Source organism: Hylaeus volcanicus, chromosome 6 (assembly GCF_026283585.1).
Source record: "Hylaeus volcanicus isolate JK05 chromosome 6, UHH_iyHylVolc1.0_haploid, whole genome shotgun sequence".
In the NCBI taxonomy this organism is placed as follows: Eukaryota; Metazoa; Arthropoda; class Insecta; order Hymenoptera; family Colletidae; genus Hylaeus; species Hylaeus volcanicus.
In genome coordinates this window covers 19,187,871-19,207,221 of record NC_071981.1, presented here as the reverse complement: position 1 = coordinate 19,207,221, position 19,351 = coordinate 19,187,871, and the positions used below count along the sequence as shown (strand labels likewise).

Genomic DNA, 19,351 nt, shown 5'->3' with positions numbered 1-19,351 from the left:
CGAGAGATCGCGAGGACGAGCGTCTCCAGCAGGAGTTTCTCCGGTTCTTCGAGTTTCTTCCGTGCACGCGCGAGTCGCGAGCAAGAATGCTGTGCAGCTAGCGAAAGAAGCGGATTTTCCACGCGAGCGGAACTCCGATCTACGCTCGAGCCTTCTTGAACGTACTGAAAGAACTCAAACTTTCCATTGAGTGAACGTCTGGTTCCGCCGTACTGACTTCACTTCCGGTATCGTCCCACCACTACGAAGGAGAAATCATTATAAACACCGGTGGGAGAAAGATCGTAGGAGAAAGAGGCGAGGAAAGAAGAAGAGGAACACGAAGACGAAGTAGAAGACCATGCCAGAGGGAGAAAGACGGGGAGAGAGGGAGAAAGAGAAAGGGAATCGACAGAGGAAAAGAAGAGGGACGGACATCAGGATAATTTATTCTGCGTCCATACGCAGACGGGCTCCGTGGCGCGCGTCGGACGAATATCAAGCTGCTCGTAGGCACTGCCACTGTCAGGACGATCTCTCGATCTTCGATAGTTCTTGGCGATTGTCGCGACGCTTCTCCGCCAGTAAGTTTTCCTTCGTTAGAGCCACGAAGAAAATCTGATATTCTTTCGACGCTTTTCGTATCCCTTCTGGCTCCACGCTCTTTTACGGCGCGATGGTGTCATCGTTCTATAGTTGGTATGCTCTTAATAACTTCTGGGAATTTGAATGGATTTCCTTGATCGAGATCAATTTTCGATCTGGTCTACTTGAGTGGAAATACTGTTTATCCATCAAGAAATTATTTATAATACGATGAACAGTAAGTGACTGAGACTACGGAGCTGCCAGATATCCCCTTATCGATGATTTTCTCGGCTTCCTGCTGGGTCGTATTACGTTTTCGCGGAATAATTTTACGACTCTTCCCTTCAAGGAACGGTGAAAAAATTTGAATTTCTCGAGACTTTAACTGCAGCGTATCCCCTTAAGCGTAGAAGCGATAGGGTTGTATGTTCTCGAGAACTTGCTGCCATAAACCCAGTTAGTGGCTTCATATTGCGCAATAGTATCGACACCTATTTCGCCACTCGCGAAACAATACAATTTTATTGTTTTCTTTACGATCGTGCTCGTACGTCCGCGCCCGCGTTCGAGCTTCCGGTTGTATTCGAATAAGAGGAGACATAAAACGCTTCTTATTTACTTATCCATTTAACAGAAAAGCTGAGTCCAATTTTAATGGGTTCGTTCTTTTTATGGATATGTATTTACGCTTTTAAAATTTCTCAAGTCCAAACGAGACCCTCCCGTTTTCGTATTTATAAATGAAATAATTGTTGACGACGTTAATAATCAATCTGTTAAGATGGGACAGACTGAACGACGAGTGACCCACTTTTGATGACGCGAACAACTAATTTAAGGAGAAAGCGGTACCGTCGTACAAATCGCTGTTATATAACTGTTATACTTGCGAGTTTTCAAGGTCATTGGTGTATCGCTGCGATATTAGAGTCGAGAATAAGTCGAAAGCAGTGACCTGTGTCTATAACCGTGTCTATAACTGTGTATATAACCTCCAGATGACCTCGAGTAGGAGGAGTCTCGATAGGCACTTGCAAACAGCTACGTTTCATTTTTTCCTAATATCCATAATGAAGTTTCGACGATAACAATGATTTAGAGACATTTGACCATTAAGGACAATTCCGTAAGTTAACATATGAATATATATTGACGTAATACAAATATAAGTGACATTTAACGCCTTGTTAGCGTCGTGGCTATTCGTTCCATTATAATTTATGCTCCAGTCGTCCCTATTTGTTACCTTACCCGCGAAATACGAAGCAGCTATTATTATGAAATTCACACGTATCGAGCGACGACAGTGATCGATTGGTGTTTTTCTATAAAATCGTATTCAATTAATAACATTATTCGGCCATTTGAACAAAAAAAAATAACAAAAACTAGTCCCGTCTAATTTATACGCGACAGTATTATTCGCGATGTTTTGATTAACATATTTTGTTTTCTTCAGAGATATTAGCCATGGCGTTATTCATTCCTTAAACATCAATTATCGAGCGTGGCGGAGTATCGCGTCTCGCTAAAACTGGTCTGATACGGTTTTCTTTGCCTCGCTATACTTTTACATCGCGGAACTGGATCTGCAAGTACTCGCGATTACTAAGAACACTACTATAAAACTAATAGCTCTTTTTTAGCTTCTCTGGCCGCGTACACCCGATATTCCAGCTGGAAACATTGTTACATCGAAGATACTCTGTGAAATAGGATAATGTGGCAAGCATCGTAGTACTCGAGGAATTTTTAAACATGCCAGACAGTCTACCGTGCTCAGGATTGCTGCCTTTGTCAGCGTATAGGTACGCTCTTTGAGTATCAAGGTACGCCTAATCAGCGCATCCACACGTGGTGCGAATTGCTAGTGGGATACTGGGTTGCAAGCCGTATGTGTCTGCACGGGTCAATGCAAGGCCTTTCTAAACTTCTACTCTCTCAGTATGTATGGGCAATGGCAGAGTTGATTAATCGCGATTCACACTTTCGGTTGAAACTGACCCGCGATATGGTGTCACTGAGACGGCTCGACCTCATTGGCCGACTCAGAAAGTCGGCAAGGAACAAGGGAAGGATCCAACTTGTTCTTCTTCGATTTTAACACATTATCGACCGGTCGCCAATGCGTTAATAGGATTTTATAGGGCTCATCTCTTTTCGATCTAGTAGAAGCTGATACTCGATAATTTTAAAGACGGAATTAATTGGAATGTCTTAGATCGCCATGATAAAAAAGAACATTAAAATCTAAGAAGAATTCGATTCTACGCGTGTAAGCATCCTGCCAACCACGGGACTAGCGAATTGAGGAACAGTCGACTCCGTCAATCTCTCACATCGTCCCCAGTAGTGCCATTTAAGCCGTAGGCCTCCGTAACACCACCAGAACCACTTCCAGTCAAGTTATCTCGCTGTCCTTGCAAGTACTGGTTAACTAGCGCCTTTGCTGCACGGACATGCTACCCCAGAACAGCCACCAACGTGGACGTGGATCGAATGTGATTGACCTGCGAGGTAGCTCTGCTGTATTCAGCCTTGTTACCTATATCAGCGTATACCACCCCTGAATGTCGGGATTGGAATTCGCTAAATCAACGCGTAGCGTTAACCACGAATGGGATACAGGGTTGCATCCAGTGTCGCTACACTGGATCGGTGTTGAGTAAGCCACGAGCAATCGGTGGTAATCATGATTAATGAATAATAGATGATAAGACACGATTAGCTCTGAATTGTTGCAAATTACCGATTTATAATTGCGGATTACAGACGCGGTTTATGGCTACTGATTAATCCGACAATTGTGAGTGATTATTGTCGAAGTAGCCACAAAGTAACCGCAAAGAAATCATCGCTTAACTGTGATCTACATGGTCAGTGGTCGCGATGATTAATGGCACACGTGCCGACCCTGTTAACTCTACACTGCGAGACGAGAACTATGCAACAGTTACTACGTTGATCCGACTTCATTGATCGACTCAGAGGCCTGGGGATTAGAAATTCTGTTAGAGACGACTAACTTTTTAGCCAAACTACGGCTCTCCACTGTAGGAGTCTCTACGAAAAGTAAGGATAGTTTGCGCAAGGTTCTCAAAGCTCGCGAACTTTACAAGACACGTCTCGCCTTAGACATTAGCATATCCAGTCTTAAATCTTTGAAACCACTTCAGGGCAGTTTCTCCACTTGCTACTTATTACTTCTTTCCTGTACGAGTCTTTTTAACTTTTCACGAGCATTTCCAACGCTCTCAACACGCAAGAATAAAAAGCCCAAGATGCCATGATTACGTTCCTCGTTGATTCTCATTCTTGAAGCTTGTAACTAATTACGACATGTTCCCTTCTAGACTGACTATTAAGTCTTATTCATCTTGCTATAACGCGCTACATGCGTTTATGGCATGCAGAAATGTGAGAAATATGTAGGAAACGTATCCAAAACATGTATTTATACAAAATAATGCATTAATAACTTTGCGAACGTCCACGAAGAGGATCATCGGTTGGCTGAAACACCGGACTAAATAAACATATTTATTTCCCGGAACTGGGTTGTTTGCAATATCTCATTCGCGTATGTCTGATATATTATTACCATCGTAGTGATTTATGAAATATATTTTACATATATTTTACATACATTTATATTTATATTAGCATATGCTGCAGTATCGAGATGATTAAAACGCTTCACTCCAATTGTCGTTTTTTTTTTTATATTTTCGTCTCTCGTCACATCAAATAAATTTTTATTTAGGAAGCGTACCAGGGCAATGTTCATAAATATTGCACGCGTTCATATATCATTCTCGAATCGTTATTTAGGGGAGAGCGCTGCATCTCTGAACAGTACGCGTTTTAATGGTGTTTTAAACGGTTTACAGCGGCAGTGAGTCAAGCTAGCGACACGTAGCAACCGTTAGTTCTAATCGATAATAACATAAACGCTGCAGTTGTTATTCCTAGTTGGCAGGATTTTGCAGTTTCACGCGGCAAAACTAAGTTTCGTCTCGCAAAATCGACCGATGTTAAATTTTGCAGTCTCGAAGAACGCTTTAAAGAATTCGCGATTCCACTGTACATCGACGCTACGTCACAGGGTCTCCCTTTGTTCCACGCACTTTTGATTACAGCGTTTACCTCTGTCCATACCATTACGTCGTGCTCGCCTCACGTGGGAAAGAAACAACACGTCGCATCGAAATGGCATTTGACGCTTCTCTAGGAGCAGATAAAGGTCGATTCACATTACACGTAGCTCCGTTGTCGCGTCGTTGTCAATGTAACAAGTGTACACGTACGCAGGGAGAATTGCCGATTAGTCGCGACGATTGTCACGTAAAAATATGTTTCTCGAAAACGCTTGACCTTTCATGATGGCGCGTGTGGTGTGACTTCACCCTAACGCCCGAGTGTCACGCGACGTTATCGAGGCCCTCGTCGACTTCCAATGCCGCGTTCCTCCGCGTCTGCGACGTCCACCGCGTAAGAAGATTCTTTCTATGAGGCGTGCTCGAGACAGAATCGCTCCTTACGGACTCCCGATAAACACACGCCGCGTTATACCGTAGAAAATATCCTTCTCGCTCGATATCACGCGAGAAGAACGTTTTCGGTCCGAGATAAAAATATTTGAAACGTGTACATCGCATACAGACGATGGACAATTTGTTGCTCGATGAGATGCAAGAGATCGAACATTATTTAAATACTCGTACCACGGAGAAAATGTGTCTGTGGGCACCAGGGCCGAATTTACGTCGAGGCTAACGAAGCCTCGTATAGAAGGAATAGTATCGATGCATTTATCAAGTGTTTTACTAAATATGTAATACACTTTCGCATAGTATGTTCGATATGTAATGCAAAACAAAACAACTAATGGCTTAATACCACCTCACCATTTTAACGTAAAAGAATCTGTCCTGTTTAAGGCTGAAAATACAAGATGAACTGGAATAGGGAATGAAAATCTATAATCCACCCACTCTTCGCGTCGGCTATAAATTAACGACGAATTTTATAAAAAGAATCCTCGGAATAGCTTCTCGAGGCAGGATCAAGTCGCAATTTCAAGAACCAAGCCCGACGATATATAATTTACTCACCTGTGTCTCTTGAATAAAATCTGTGCTCCGATTTGTGACACACGCGACTTCAAAAATACGATGGACCACGAATAAAATCAAAAGAATCAGCAACAAGAATGGCACCGTAAGGTGAATTCGAAGGCCCAAACTTGACGACATGTTCCTTCGAAGGAAACCAGCCCGACCATTCCAACAAAGAGGGTGTCGTTCACACAGGTTGACGTGCGTGTGTACTACGCAAAGTGTCCGTGAGAAAATACGTTGAGGAAGAAGCTCGAGGAACGAGCTCTAGGAGCTCGGTAGGTGGGTCGAAAACAACCAAAGACTAGACTTGAGGACGAGGAGAACACTCAAGCGGCTCAACCATGCGTGCTTCCCCATATTCGCCAGCGTTACAGGTGAGCTGAGGCGACCACGGAACGAACCTCCTACGAGCGCAACCAACAGCCGGATAAACACGAACAAAAAAAGGGGAACAGGAAGAAAACGGACCACCTGTGACTTTTAAATCGTCGATTTGAACCCGCAGTCTTAATCTTCACCCTCGACAATCCTAGAAACGGCGAATTTTATTTCTTTTTGTACGTTCACGTATATAATAAAAATATTCGTAATTAACCGAGCGAAATTAACTGATCCGATATCTCGCAACGAAGGGAAATAGCGTCTGGGTGACTCCATCGCGCGTATCCGTCAAGATGCGGACGCTCTCGATAAGCGTGATACGAGTTGCACTCTCGATACAAATAACTTTCCCTCTCTCGTTTTCGATGCACCAGCGGCCGATATTCTCACAGTTCCAGCATACCATACCGGCAATGCCATCTCGCAACGAGCATTTTTCAAACCCGGGAACAGGATAATTTTAAATGAGGCCAACCCCGTTTTAAGAATCCTCTTAAGTAGCGACACATCCCGCTAACGAAATCATCTCGTTCCGTTCACCTCGGTGCATTCTTTTTTTCTCCCGTCTTCCCCTTTTGCAGGAGGCGCTTCCTCGCGCTTCGTTCTTATTTTGCTCCTATTTCTCCGGCACAAAACCGCCGTCCACTGGCTCTCAACGCATCGCCATCCACCTTCGTACAAACGGCCTTTGAATAGCGTCTAGTTTTTGCCGGGCAACTAGTTTCACCGAGGGTTTTCATTCTGCTCTATCGAGCCGTCGTCCCTGGTTCTCTCGCCCCTATCAACACCGTGAGAATGGAAATCCTCCGCGGGCATAAAATTACGTCTCCGTCGGAGAGATTGCCGCGAGGATTTTTATTTTCGCCAGATTTGATCGACTCTCGACTTCGCGTAATCCCACCCTCCCTGTCCCTATGAATCAGCCCAACGCGCTTGAATACATTATAGAATTTTTCGATGGAACTGAGCGCGAACATTACACGCGATATTCATTTTAAATTTCATTTATTTCCTCCGAGAGTTTGTGCAAGTACCGGCGAAATTACATGCAAAGTTGAATGCCACGACTGCTCGCAAGTTCGTACCAGATGCAACGAGACACTGGCCATTTAGGACAGTTATTTTCAAACGAAAACTTACTGCCCGTGTATGTATGTTAAATGTCATTCACGCAAGGATAGGCATTAAGTAACGTAACTAATGATCCATCATCGATCCGTACATGGCTAAGGTAATAGCCGATTCATTTTACACGGTACCAACCAAATCCTGTTCTCTTCTTACAGTGCATATTTCATGCGCACCCATGCCATTTCTACACGCGTGTGCGCTGTGCAGTGCTCGCGGAGGACATCTGATTTGAAATACGGATTTCCAGTTATCCGGTCCTAGTGATCGCGATTAGGGGAATAATTGTTACCGTTCCGTGACAATTTTTGCATAGTACAAATATTTTGGAACGATAATAGACGAAATAATAACTGCGAAATACATCGAGTTTTACGTTCCATTTGCAATTGATTTGGAGATACCCGACTTAAATAGGCGGCTCTGTATTTGTCAATATGTGTTCGCTTGTTTAGACACCTGTCGATATTCTTCATTGAGAAGATTTCGATACTATATTGGATATATTCATCCTATGCCTTTCAATATCCTCTTCGTTGCAAAAAAAAAAAACAACGTTTTATTAGGATTCGAAACAGATTGCAAAGGTTGAATATAACACGTTATTAGATAAATATATTTATTTTGAAAAATGATTCGCTGCGCTTCATATCTTGCTGCGATTTCCATATGATCATTGCACAATCAGCATTCGTAATTAGGGCAAATTAATGGTTTGCGTAACGGCGTTGTTGTTACGTTACGCGTTCATTTAACGTTTCGACCAGCGATCTTTAGAAATTACGTAATATTCGGAATCAATGCTCCGCAGCACCTCATAAAATTTGTATCCAATACCACAGATCTTCTTCTAATTATTATTGCATTCCAATAGGCAAGTTAATTGGAACATCTTGGTTAATCGATATCGGACTAATGTCCAGTAGGAGAGACGGCGAAGCTTCGCGATGATTCTGCAAACGACACGCTCCCCTGTACCAGTTCTACGAGTTTCTATTTCTCGGACCACGGTGCTCCTTTTTGCGTCAGAGCCTCGACGCAACCGAGAGGCTCCATTTTCCCATCTAATCGCGAAAATCACTGTTTCTGCGATCTATAATAAACGATCGAGTTCCTTTATCCGATCTCCGCATCTCGTGCGGCAGTTTCATCGAGCGAGACCTGCGTACCCCCGCGGTCCTAGGATCGCCTCGAGGAATCCGTCGGCTCGAGCGATTTCCTGGGGAGAATCGGGTACTCGAAACGTATGCGCATTTTCAACGGTACGAACATCTGCTGTTTCGCCGTACTCTTCCCATATACCGTGCGTGGAGGCTAACTGTACAGCGCCTTCGCGTTTCTATCGAGCCACCAGATAAAGCAAAGGTGTACAAGAAGAACCAGCGCACTGGTTGGTCCCGCTACACTCTCATGGAGAAGATAAACGATGCGTCCTGCGAGCACTGAAATATTTCTCGACGGAATCGTGTGTAATCGCGTAAAATCGACTCGAATACATGCTTCGATAGCTTGGAAAACATCCCTGAGGTAGGGAAACGCTGGCACTTTAATGGAATGATGTTGATCCTTGCTATCCTCGCGAGGCGACTTGCTTTCTTTCATTTTTTGATCGAATAAAATGCATCGTTTGGCCACGAGTTCCTACGGTAAAGGAAAACACGATATTCTAAAAGTAGGCAAGCATATCTTTGAAATATTAATTTCTGTAGCGTTCTTTATACATTTACTACTGTATTACCAACCCATTGGCAAGGTTCTCCCAATGAAAACAAGCCTCGATGCGACCCCGTATCCGTCGAGTACCGTAACAGAGTTGTACAAATGCGATGCAATAGTATTGTTGCATTAATTCGATACTTACGAGGTTAATGTAAAACTAAGAGCAAGAATTATGCGTAGTGATCCGCTATACTTTTAATTAGACGGGGGAACATGTATGGTGATTCCATTACGTGTTATGCCGTGTGAAATCGGTCGAAGGAGGAGAAACATAGCGTTCCAGGTTTCTACGTTTGAACTCCGTCGCCTTCTAATTCCGTGCGAAACAATTCGAGCGTTTTGCATTCACCGGGTGAAACATTTACGCTTGATACGGTAGACGTTGATCAAAGGATTAACGAGGTAACGAAGGCCGTGTGAAATCGGTCAGAAAACGGTCCGAACTCGGGATTTCTTTCTTATAGTTATTGAGAGCAAACTTTGTCGAACTGTTTCTTTATTTCGACATTTCGTCCTCACGTATTGTAAGAATGAAAACAGGACGCTATTCTACGCTTTAACCCCTAGAAATTGAAAAATCAGTTATTATAAAATCGACTTTATATGTGCCGAAATTTACACTTTGAACGGGCAGAAACGAGACAATGCTTTGGAACTTTCAAACGCGACGGGATCGAGCGAAATTGTTCCACTAAAAACGTGACGAACTAATAATTGAAAGATTAATTACGTGTCACGTTATAATGAAGCGGCATTACGCGCTCGAGACGTCGGAAAGGACGCTGGGATAACGTTACGCAATTTACACGGAATATCCGAACAACAAAAGTAATTTAACACTCGGTGGAGCGCGATCAAATTTTCACAACGCAGCGGCATTAGTTTGAAAATTCCGTGCGCGCTACTGCCGCCGTTTCCCGACGAAAACGCTGCGTGTAATTACACGATGATACGTCGGTAACAGTATTATTCGAGTGGGCCACGCTTTCGACCGGTCGCCTAATTAATTACGGCCGTCGCGGGTAATGAGAATAACGACGTGCCCTCCCCGAACCGAAAATAACCGATCGGTCGACGCTGGCCAGCTTGATGGAAAATCAGTCGCGATACGTTGCGCGATACGGTTCGATGCGCAGAAATTAACTGAGACGCACGAGTCATTGTACTTTTTTTTTATGATTTGTTTAGGGTCGCATCAACGTCTAGGTTATTAGCGATCACGTCCAAGGAGAATTTTACGTGCGACTAGAAACTTTGTATTCGAGCGTCAGGATACGAATATAATACGAATTTCTATACCTTCGCGCACAACCACAGGTTGCGAGAAAGCTCTCGATAATCGACTCTTTCCCTAGTCGTGTCTTCAAGCGTGTAATACATAAAAGGAGTTATAAAGATGTCGACACAGTAAGCAAAACCGCAAGTTTCTTTGCGCGAAACGTTCTCCATGTACGTTCGCCGATCGCATCGACGATCTCGCATTTGCAAATTGCTTAAAGCATTCCTTCATAACGCGCTGGCACAAATTCCAACCGACGTTGATTCGATTCGGTAATTCGTTCACAGATCTCGATTGGGGAATGCATACATTAAAACGTAGGTAGTTGCCAAACGAGAAGGAAACTTTGAAAAGTGATAGGATATTAATTCTCCGAAGACTGATCGAACGCAGTTGCTGTACAATTCTTAGGCGCGCGAATAGTATTAAATATAGATTAGAAAAGGATAATATTAGAGCAACTCCAGAAGCCGTTTCATTTACGTCACAGCAGTGTTATGTTGAACAGGTTTCACGCGACAATAAGAAAGCAGTTGGTACGATTAACGAAGCTGTAAAAGCCTAGAAAAATCGATAGCGTCGTATAATTTCTAACACTTTGACAGGCGTTGACCGTGAATGTGCTAATAGATTTCTATTTACATCGATATATGACGGCAAAGGGTAACTTTATCATTAGAAAAGTTATTATGTAAATTGAAAGTAGAAGAAACTTATGCGCGAGAGAAACACCGAGAGAGGAAATAGTTTGACGAATTACGATCCCATTACTTAACGAAACGTTCCTACCCGTTCCAATGTAAAAATGTAAATGTATTACTTCCGTTCGTTAAAACTACGGAAGTACTATTATAAGCTGTCACGAAACTTTCTGACGAAATTCCGAAACAATCGCCTCGCAAACTCTTATCACCGAAGTCCCACGACGCATTAAAAATTCTGTTTCGTCGGAGAAACTTTTTAATTAATGCGTAATCTCGGTGTAGGCACAGATTCATATCGCTTGAATGAACAATAGTACGTCTGAGGTAACGCTTTTGTATTGTTTCCATGACTCATAGTTTTAGGCATTTTCTCATCATTCTTTCTGATTATGTAAAAATAACACCGACGATTCTTTATGAATAAACCAAACGATAAGTACCTCTCTGATCACCAAAGATCTCGTGAATGCCTTTTATTCGTATCGACATTCAGTCGGTCTTATAAGTATTCGTACCTTCGATATCTATTGAAGACATTTGCCTAAATTAATTGATAGGTTTGATGTCTCCAAATAAATTTTTTAAATATAAACATAGACGGTGCGAAGTCTATTATGGCTAATTTGTTCAATAGACACAAAGAGTACGAATACCTATGGGATTGACTATATGTAATAAGTTTAACAAAGATGACAACTTTCTGAAAAGTAAGTTCTCAATGTGCATATGTCGAATGTTGTAAGAGCGAGCCTTTCTCATTCTCGCAAGTTTAATGTCAACCGTTCCTTGCGGCTCAGCGCCGCTAAATCTCCTCATAACGATTTATGGATCATCAGTTGTCGAGAAACATCTCGTTTACATATTCGTTAACCCTCCAGTGGATGAATTTGATTTTATCTTTGGTAACAGAAATTAGTTTCTCGTTATTTATGCGTCCGCGAGTTAACGAATACTCCGTATTATTATCCACCGAAAGGATTACCACCTGTAGTTTAATAATAAAACCCGACATCCGCTCACTTTAATAACTTCTTTTACATCCCAAGTTAGGCTCATAAATTCAGAGTTAAATTGCAAAGAAGCTGTCGCCTGGCATAATCGGTACGCTGTGTGTTACGCGTTCTTTGTTTGTCTTTTCCTTTCGATAGCCCGTTTTGTCACGGCGCGAGGGAGACGTTAAATAAAAATGAAACGAACGAATCGACGGTAAGAATCAGCATTTCTCGAAGGACGATGTCTTACCTCTCAGGTATTCCACGGTGGCCGCGCAGAAATCGCGTAGCAGAAGATATTTTCCAGCAACGGATGGAGCCTCGCGTGCGTCCCCGCTTGGTATCCCTCGGGCAGCCACACGTCACACGCAAAAATCAAGATTCCAGAGACGAAAATTTCCTTCCACACACGCGCGAAGACGTTCCCCGCGCCTTAACCGAGAGGCAGCACCTTTTATTGCCACACTTCTCTTCACTCGCGAGCGCGCATTCCTACCGAAACAGTCGCTGAGAATCTTTCCACGTCAAATTCGAATGGCCTCTCACACTTTTTTTTTTCGCGCGTTTACGACTCCTCCTCGGACAATTTCATCGACTTTCACCTTTCCACGACGTTAGCTTCCTTCGTGGCTCCTTAATTAAGACTTAAGACTCCGAAGAGACCTTAAGAACCACTGCGTAACGTGCTCGAAGAAGCGTTAACGCCTCCATCGACAGTTTTATTCTACTTTAATTTCTTCCGCTCTTCGAACGCCTTCGAGACTCGGGAACGTCCAGTTACGAACCCTGAACGATACGTAATAGATGAATGTACGATGTAGGGTCGTTGCGAATTTTTGTACTTTATTTTTAGTTCGGAGTTGAAGTTGGAAAATTACCTCCTGTTGCTCCCATACGCGTCAATAACAGATGCTGACTCGCGAATCTTGGTAGGCTCTCGCGGAACAGTTGTGTAGCAATTGATTCCGATACGAATGACTCCAAAAAGGATACAAGTATCGCGCTTTGATATCTCTGTCCAGCTGTTCTGCGTTCCTTCGCACATCCAGCTTGCTTTCGCATGCTCGACAACGATCTCGTGATCTTTATTTCGTCGTTTACAGCTGCGTCGACATCAATGGGGTTCGGCTCCGCGTTCTCTCTTTGTTTCCTGCGCTTTGGAACGGATTCCCAAATTGGGGCTCGAGAGCTGTACTCTTTCTATTTTAGAGCTGAGGCTTCTGCTTCGATCTTTCCCATGGACGAGGATCCCAGAGCGAGGGATCTTTCAGATCGCTCAGCACGGAGTCGATTGATAGATCGAACGTTAGGTTCACCTTGTTCTTCGTGGTTCTATTTTACGAGTGTGATAGAGGTGTCAAAGTGTTAAGAATTTTCTCGATGCACAATGAGACATTTATCTATTTATTTTTCTATTTAGAACGATAGACCGAACGTCTACTGCTCGGACGTCAGCTTCGATAGGCCCAACGTTCACTTTCCGTTTCTTGCACTTTAACACAGGTCCCCAAATTGAAGACTTCTCGTCAGAAAACATCGGGTCTTCTATTCAGACACTGTACAGTACTCGCTCTACGTGTGTCGTCGCGCGAGTCCCAACGCACGCGGTTCCCTCCAAAGGCACCTTTTCAAATCGGGCATTCCGCCGAGGAACACATTCGCACAGAAACATTCAAAGGAACGAGCAGTTCTCCGCGAGAAAGTCAATTCACGCCGCGTTCCCTTTGCTTGTTTACTCGGAATTAAGACCTCGCACTCCACTGGCGCCGCTGTGGCGACGTACGTACGTGAAATACACCGCGAGTCTTATATACGATAATACGAGAACTGAGTTACCTATAATAGACGAATAGAATTTTCGAAATTTCCAAGTTCACCAGGCCTCTTTTTCTTGGGTACCATCGATGCAAACGAACCCCACGTGATCGACGTGTTTCCAGGAAACCGATCCTCCTCTTGACGCGTGCGATTAGGTAGGCGGCGGAGGAGGAGGGCTTTCGCTGATTCGTTCACCTGTTACTTCGAGTTTCGCTTTCGATCACTACCTCGACGATCGCTTCGACGTATTTCGGTCATGTTTCTGGCCGTGCCGGTTGGCTCGAAATGGAATTGGAACCTCGTGGTGAGATGCTTTTTCACGGCTTTCACCGACGCGTGCAGAGGAGCCAGCTCGTTCGAGCAGCGACGTAGCACTTGGCGTGGTGCCTCAGGTGAGACGCCAGGTGGGTACCGGGAACGACGTGAACCTCTCTCTTCTCCTTGCCTGGTCGCCCCACCTGAGAGCTACGGGCAAGGTTTAACGGAGAACAAGAGGATTCCTGATTCCCTCGTGCCGGCTGCGAAGGTCGAGGCGCCTCTGCAGGGTTCGACGATCTTCACGGGAGCGTGCCGCGTACCTGCGTCTTCAGATCTCTGCCTTATCGATCCTCTGCGACGCGATCTTTGCGATCGAGCTGATCCAGCCGATCTCTTAGATACATTTATCAATTTTTTTTATATTTAATGTGTTTTGAAATACTCGAGGCTTAAAATTGTTCAGGTTTCAGGCAAAGTAAGAATGCTCTGTTTGCGTAGGTGTCTCGTAGGGTTCATATTCCTTCGTGGATTTTTCGTAACGATCTCTACTGCCTGGACTTAAAAAAAATTAACGTTCCTTGTCAACGTTATTCTTGTTATGGTTGATAAGCGATGAAGTGACCTTTCGATAAAAACGAGAAGTAATCTCGAGGTCCGATGTTTCGAAGAACATGTTTCACTGCGTACGCGTGACATTAATAAAATGAGACACAGGATGATGCAATATCGATGTTCATAAATTTCGCATATGAAACAACAGGGTGAGTAGACGTACAGAGTAAGTACCTATCACCACGAAATAATTTTGAGAAATTAATAAATTTTATTTTTAAATATTAGTTGAAAATAAATAAGAAATAACGCGATTAAAAGACCTAAATTTATAGCAAGACACGGACTCTATTTTCGAGATACCTACTTTATCGATCACGCTTGAAGCATATTCATAGTACATGGCATTAAGAAATGTTTCTTATATAATAACAACCGTATATTGATGTTCGCGGGTAATAATAATCGTGATACTAGATATGTTTTAAAAACTCGAACTTGCTTTCAAAGCAGAAATTCCTAAGTGGGCGAAATATGGCAACACGCCGAACATAGTTACGTTTATTTTGTTCTCCCTTCGCATAAACGCCGAAACTCTCAAAGGGGATGCTTCAACGAAATTTTCTTTTCGTCTCCGTTCGAGGGAAAGGTTTGTCTGCAAGGTAAAAGCATGCTTACTTCCAGCCGAGCAGTCAACCCAGCGTTTCTGTAACACACAGACGGCACTGACACGTTACACCTGAAAGAAGATCCCCACGAATATATTCACTAAATATATCTACTAAATATCAACGATGTACTTGCTTGTAAAGCGTTATCTCCGAGATCCCGAATTTCATGAATTTACAACGTACGATGAAATGGAGAACCTATGCGCGATGTGTGCGAAAAGAAATATTTCATACATCGATTTAACGAAATTTAACAAAAATTCAACGTGAAAGTTTCAACGACTTTTGCCATACTCAAGAAATTCGCGTCGTTTGCAACGGCTGCTTTGGTCGCAGCTAGAATTCGTAATCGGAAGGTCCTCGTTTCTGGTCCCATATTGGGCTTTCGAATTTGGGCTCCCGTTAGCTCTATTTTTCTTTCAAACTACTTTTTCCCCTTGTCTTACACCGATCTTCTCAAAAGTGTACTGAAAGGGTTAATACTTTTCCATCTATTTTAATATCTACTTTTTTCTAGACCAGAACGACCTATTTTTTAAGCCAGAGGGAGGTAAATTTTTCCGAAAGAGACACTCTCGCCAGTTTCGCGACGCACAGCTCGATTATTGATTATTCAGGGGCCTTAATTAAATAGATTACGCTTTGCACGGCTCTACCAGGACAGTATCCTGCACGTGTACAAGATGACTGCTAGGCAACGCGACGATATTCCGCTGTAGCGGCCTAACAATGATTGGCCACGACGAGCATAAAGGCGTTAATATCGAGCAATTGTAATTGTGCGGGCTGGCTATTGGATGATGCAACGGTGCTTATGTCGAGGCAATCGAACGATGGCTGGGAAACGATCCAGGGGTTCCTCGTGGCGACTACCTCCCGATAGTCAAGCTCTGAGCACTCTAAGGCTACGAGTACGCTCCAAGTGTCGTAGTTAATGGCAAGCACGTCGACGTATAGATCTAGACAATGTCCTCCTCGAGTTGTCTGCGAGTGGTGGTTCCAAAAGCCACCGAAACGCGAACGATCGTGTCTCTCGAGTAGTTGCTCTGTTTTATAAATAAAAGTGATATAGCAATATTATTTCCAATGTATGCAATTTACACGATTTATTCTTTTCTTTCAGTTGGATTCGATATTTCCTACCAGCAAATGTTCGCAGACGTATGAATCGTCTCGAAGATCAGACGGTCTCACGAGCATATAAGACTACCGATCCGAAATCGGCACAAATGCCCTTAGGTTCCGTGGCCCGAAGCTATTATATCGTCTGGCATTTTCTCACGAGATACTCCGCTCTAATTATATGTCTAGGTCGCTCCTGTAACCTACAGTTTCATTGCTAAATACGAGCGTTCCGTTGGGGTCCAGGAAAAGAGCCTAATCTTTGTGTCTTGGCCGATAATTAGGTCTTCAGACTGCTGTTTCCTGTCGTGTTTTTAGAAGAGTCTCGTGCGTACACGGGTTTTAGTTACATCCAGAAGAGAACGCATCTTCGAGATCTTCAATTTTGACCAGCCAACGCAGCAGGTATGCTGTTAGGTGGTTTAGTATTTTTAGTAATAAAACGCGGTCTATTCCCGACATCGATTAATTTATTTCTTTGCACTAAATGCTTTTATTGCACAGACTCTAAACCTTCATATATTATAAATAAGGAAAGCGTAATAAATTTCATTTTAATTATTCGGTGTACCTTGTTGCTCGTATCTGCGGTTCACTCGAGCTGAATAAACCTAAGCAGCGATAACGGGGTGCTGGGGATTCCGTCACTCGAATCCGACATATAAATTGTCACCCGAAAGGGGATATTACCGTACAACGGTAGAAGTGCTAGCTCGCTCGTAGCGTGGGGATTAAACGCAAGTATAGCGTTAGTATTTGAAATGGTCCCTACGTGGATTACCACCGCTAAAATCTACTATTAGAACGTTGCCGTTAGATTGCTCGCATCGCTGCCCCGCTGGTCCGGTTTCATAGGCCTGGCATTACATCACGTTGCACTTTGTTGTCTTTAATTCAATTTCATTGTGTCCCGTTTCATTCGGCCACCAACTTGCTCGATACTGCTAGAAAAATATAACACATTACCAATGGTACACTCGAGTTGGTCAGACTGGCCCTCGATGGAAAAATCGTCGGTGACACGTGTCATAAACCAGACAAGGGAAACGTAGACAGAAGTGTATCGCAACGATATGTTATATTAGAAGCATGCAAAGCTCCATAGTATTTTAGGACATTCTAGTTGTTGCTAAAATTGCTAGAATAACTGTTGGACTTTCCGAATGAAACCAGAGTCGAAGAAGGAAACCATTTATTAGAACCAAGTGTGTATTGGTAGGAGCTTAGGTTCAGCATTGTGATAAAATAATGAAGACAGAATACGGGAGCAACAGTGGTTCAGAAACGCAACGGGTTCCGAGTTCGAAATTGGGCTGAAGACAGGAAAAAGGAGGAGTCGTGCACTTCACCATCGAATTATGTACACGGCAAATTCAAAGGGATCGTGCGGCAACCATCGAAAACCATCTTGTATCGAGAAATAAAACGAGAGACGAAGAAACGGTACGAGGGTTAACGACAGCCAACACAGAAAAAAAGATACAAAATGTATCGCGCAACCGTCATAATTAAAGGTGATCCCGTCGAGAGTAAGCAGCTCGATCAAGTGGAAAACATGGAAAAAGAAGCGATACGAGGGGAGATACAATCGCGAAATCGACAAACTCGAATACTCGATACGAACGGGAGGAGGTAGAAACTGCGATACGAATTAAATTGAATGTCTGTAACGCTGCAAGTGGAAGAAATTGAAAGGTGACACCAGAATCGTTCGAGTTAACAAGAATGGAAATCTCAATCTTGGAAATTGGAGATATTACGAACAAGTAAGAACGTGTAATGGTTGTTCAGATTTCCAACGTGCGTTGGATGAAAATTGCTCTCTGCGGTTACGTTTCTCTAGCTGCTCTGAAATTATATTCTAATGTACTAACTTTTTAAAAAATCGGGTCTTCTAGGTCGAAAAATGCTCCTCGTCGTCATCGGATAAGGGAGAATTTTAAATACCTTCCTAAAATAATGTAGGGGTCTAAAGTAAAAATAAGGCATCCTCGGATCCACAGTCGACCGCTTTACCTACGCGACCAATCCCGTACCCTACGTTTCGTGTTCTTATTTGACTCGTTATTGTTGGGTATGGGAGGCGCGGATACTACACTCGGCTATCCTGAATTGACATTCATTCGCCCTCGAATGTCCGTTTTCTCGGGTTTCGCGTCTCAACAACAGTGCGCGCCGCGCCCTCTTTCGCGAGTGTACTCCCCTCTCTCTTTCTCTCTCGGGTTTCGCGTCTCAACAACAGTGCGCGCCGCACCCTCTTTCGCGAGTGTATTCCCCTCTCTCTTTCTGGAACGTTGTTCTCTCTCGACGCCTCATTGTTGCCCGCTCCACCGTCAACACGACACCGTCCTTCGCGTGGCATTGTTGTTCATCGTGACTCATCGTCACTGGCCGGTCCTCTTCGGTATAGTTGCCGCTGTAACCCCCCATCCCGGACGAGCCCCCATATGTAGGAGTCTAAACGAAAAATAAGGCACGGGGATTCGAAGCCACGATCCTCGGATCCACAGTCGACCGCTTTACCTATGCGACCGATCCGTACCCCACGATTCGTGTTATCGTTTCACTCCTTATTCTCGGGTATGAGGGGAGGGCGCAATACTAGAATAGGGTACACCTCGGCAAAATGAAACTACCTATACAATTTACTCGAAAATTTCGACAAGATGCTGTTACTTTTAACCATTATTAAATAACGTTGATAGGAAGTGAATCAAATTGTCGTTGCTATCATCTTAATGGCACTATATTGGATATTGAAATGCGTGCTCAATTTAGTTGGCCAATAATAGTTAGATTGGTTTCATGTTCGAAATGTCTAGATTGAATAGTAATTGCGGCGCGCCTAGGTTTGCTAGATGAGATTATATTGGCATAACTATTATTCCAGCAACCCACATCGAACCGTACGATACATTTACCAGTAAATTCGCAATTAGGCTACTGACTAGCATTCCTACGTGTGACCATATATTTCACCTCGCTTATGTTAATAATTAACGTTTCCGATAACGAATGTATTGGCATCGTGTCGATCCCA

General features: G+C 43.5%; 1 protein-coding gene across 4 annotated transcripts in view; it reads right to left on the bottom strand.

Moving 5' to 3' along the window:
• The window catches only part of LOC128878585 (uncharacterized), a 43,846-nt gene that overhangs the window by 24,063 nt on the left and 432 nt on the right, over positions 1–19,351 (bottom strand). The window contains exon 1 of one of the 4 annotated variants that reach the window (XM_054126878.1): positions 12,141–12,434. The exons of the other annotated variants lie outside the window; for them this stretch is intronic. The gene's annotated coding sequence lies outside the window, so the exon portion shown is untranslated. Of the gene's footprint in view, positions 1–12,140; positions 12,435–19,351 lie in introns of those variants that run through there. 4 annotated transcript variants of the gene reach the window in all.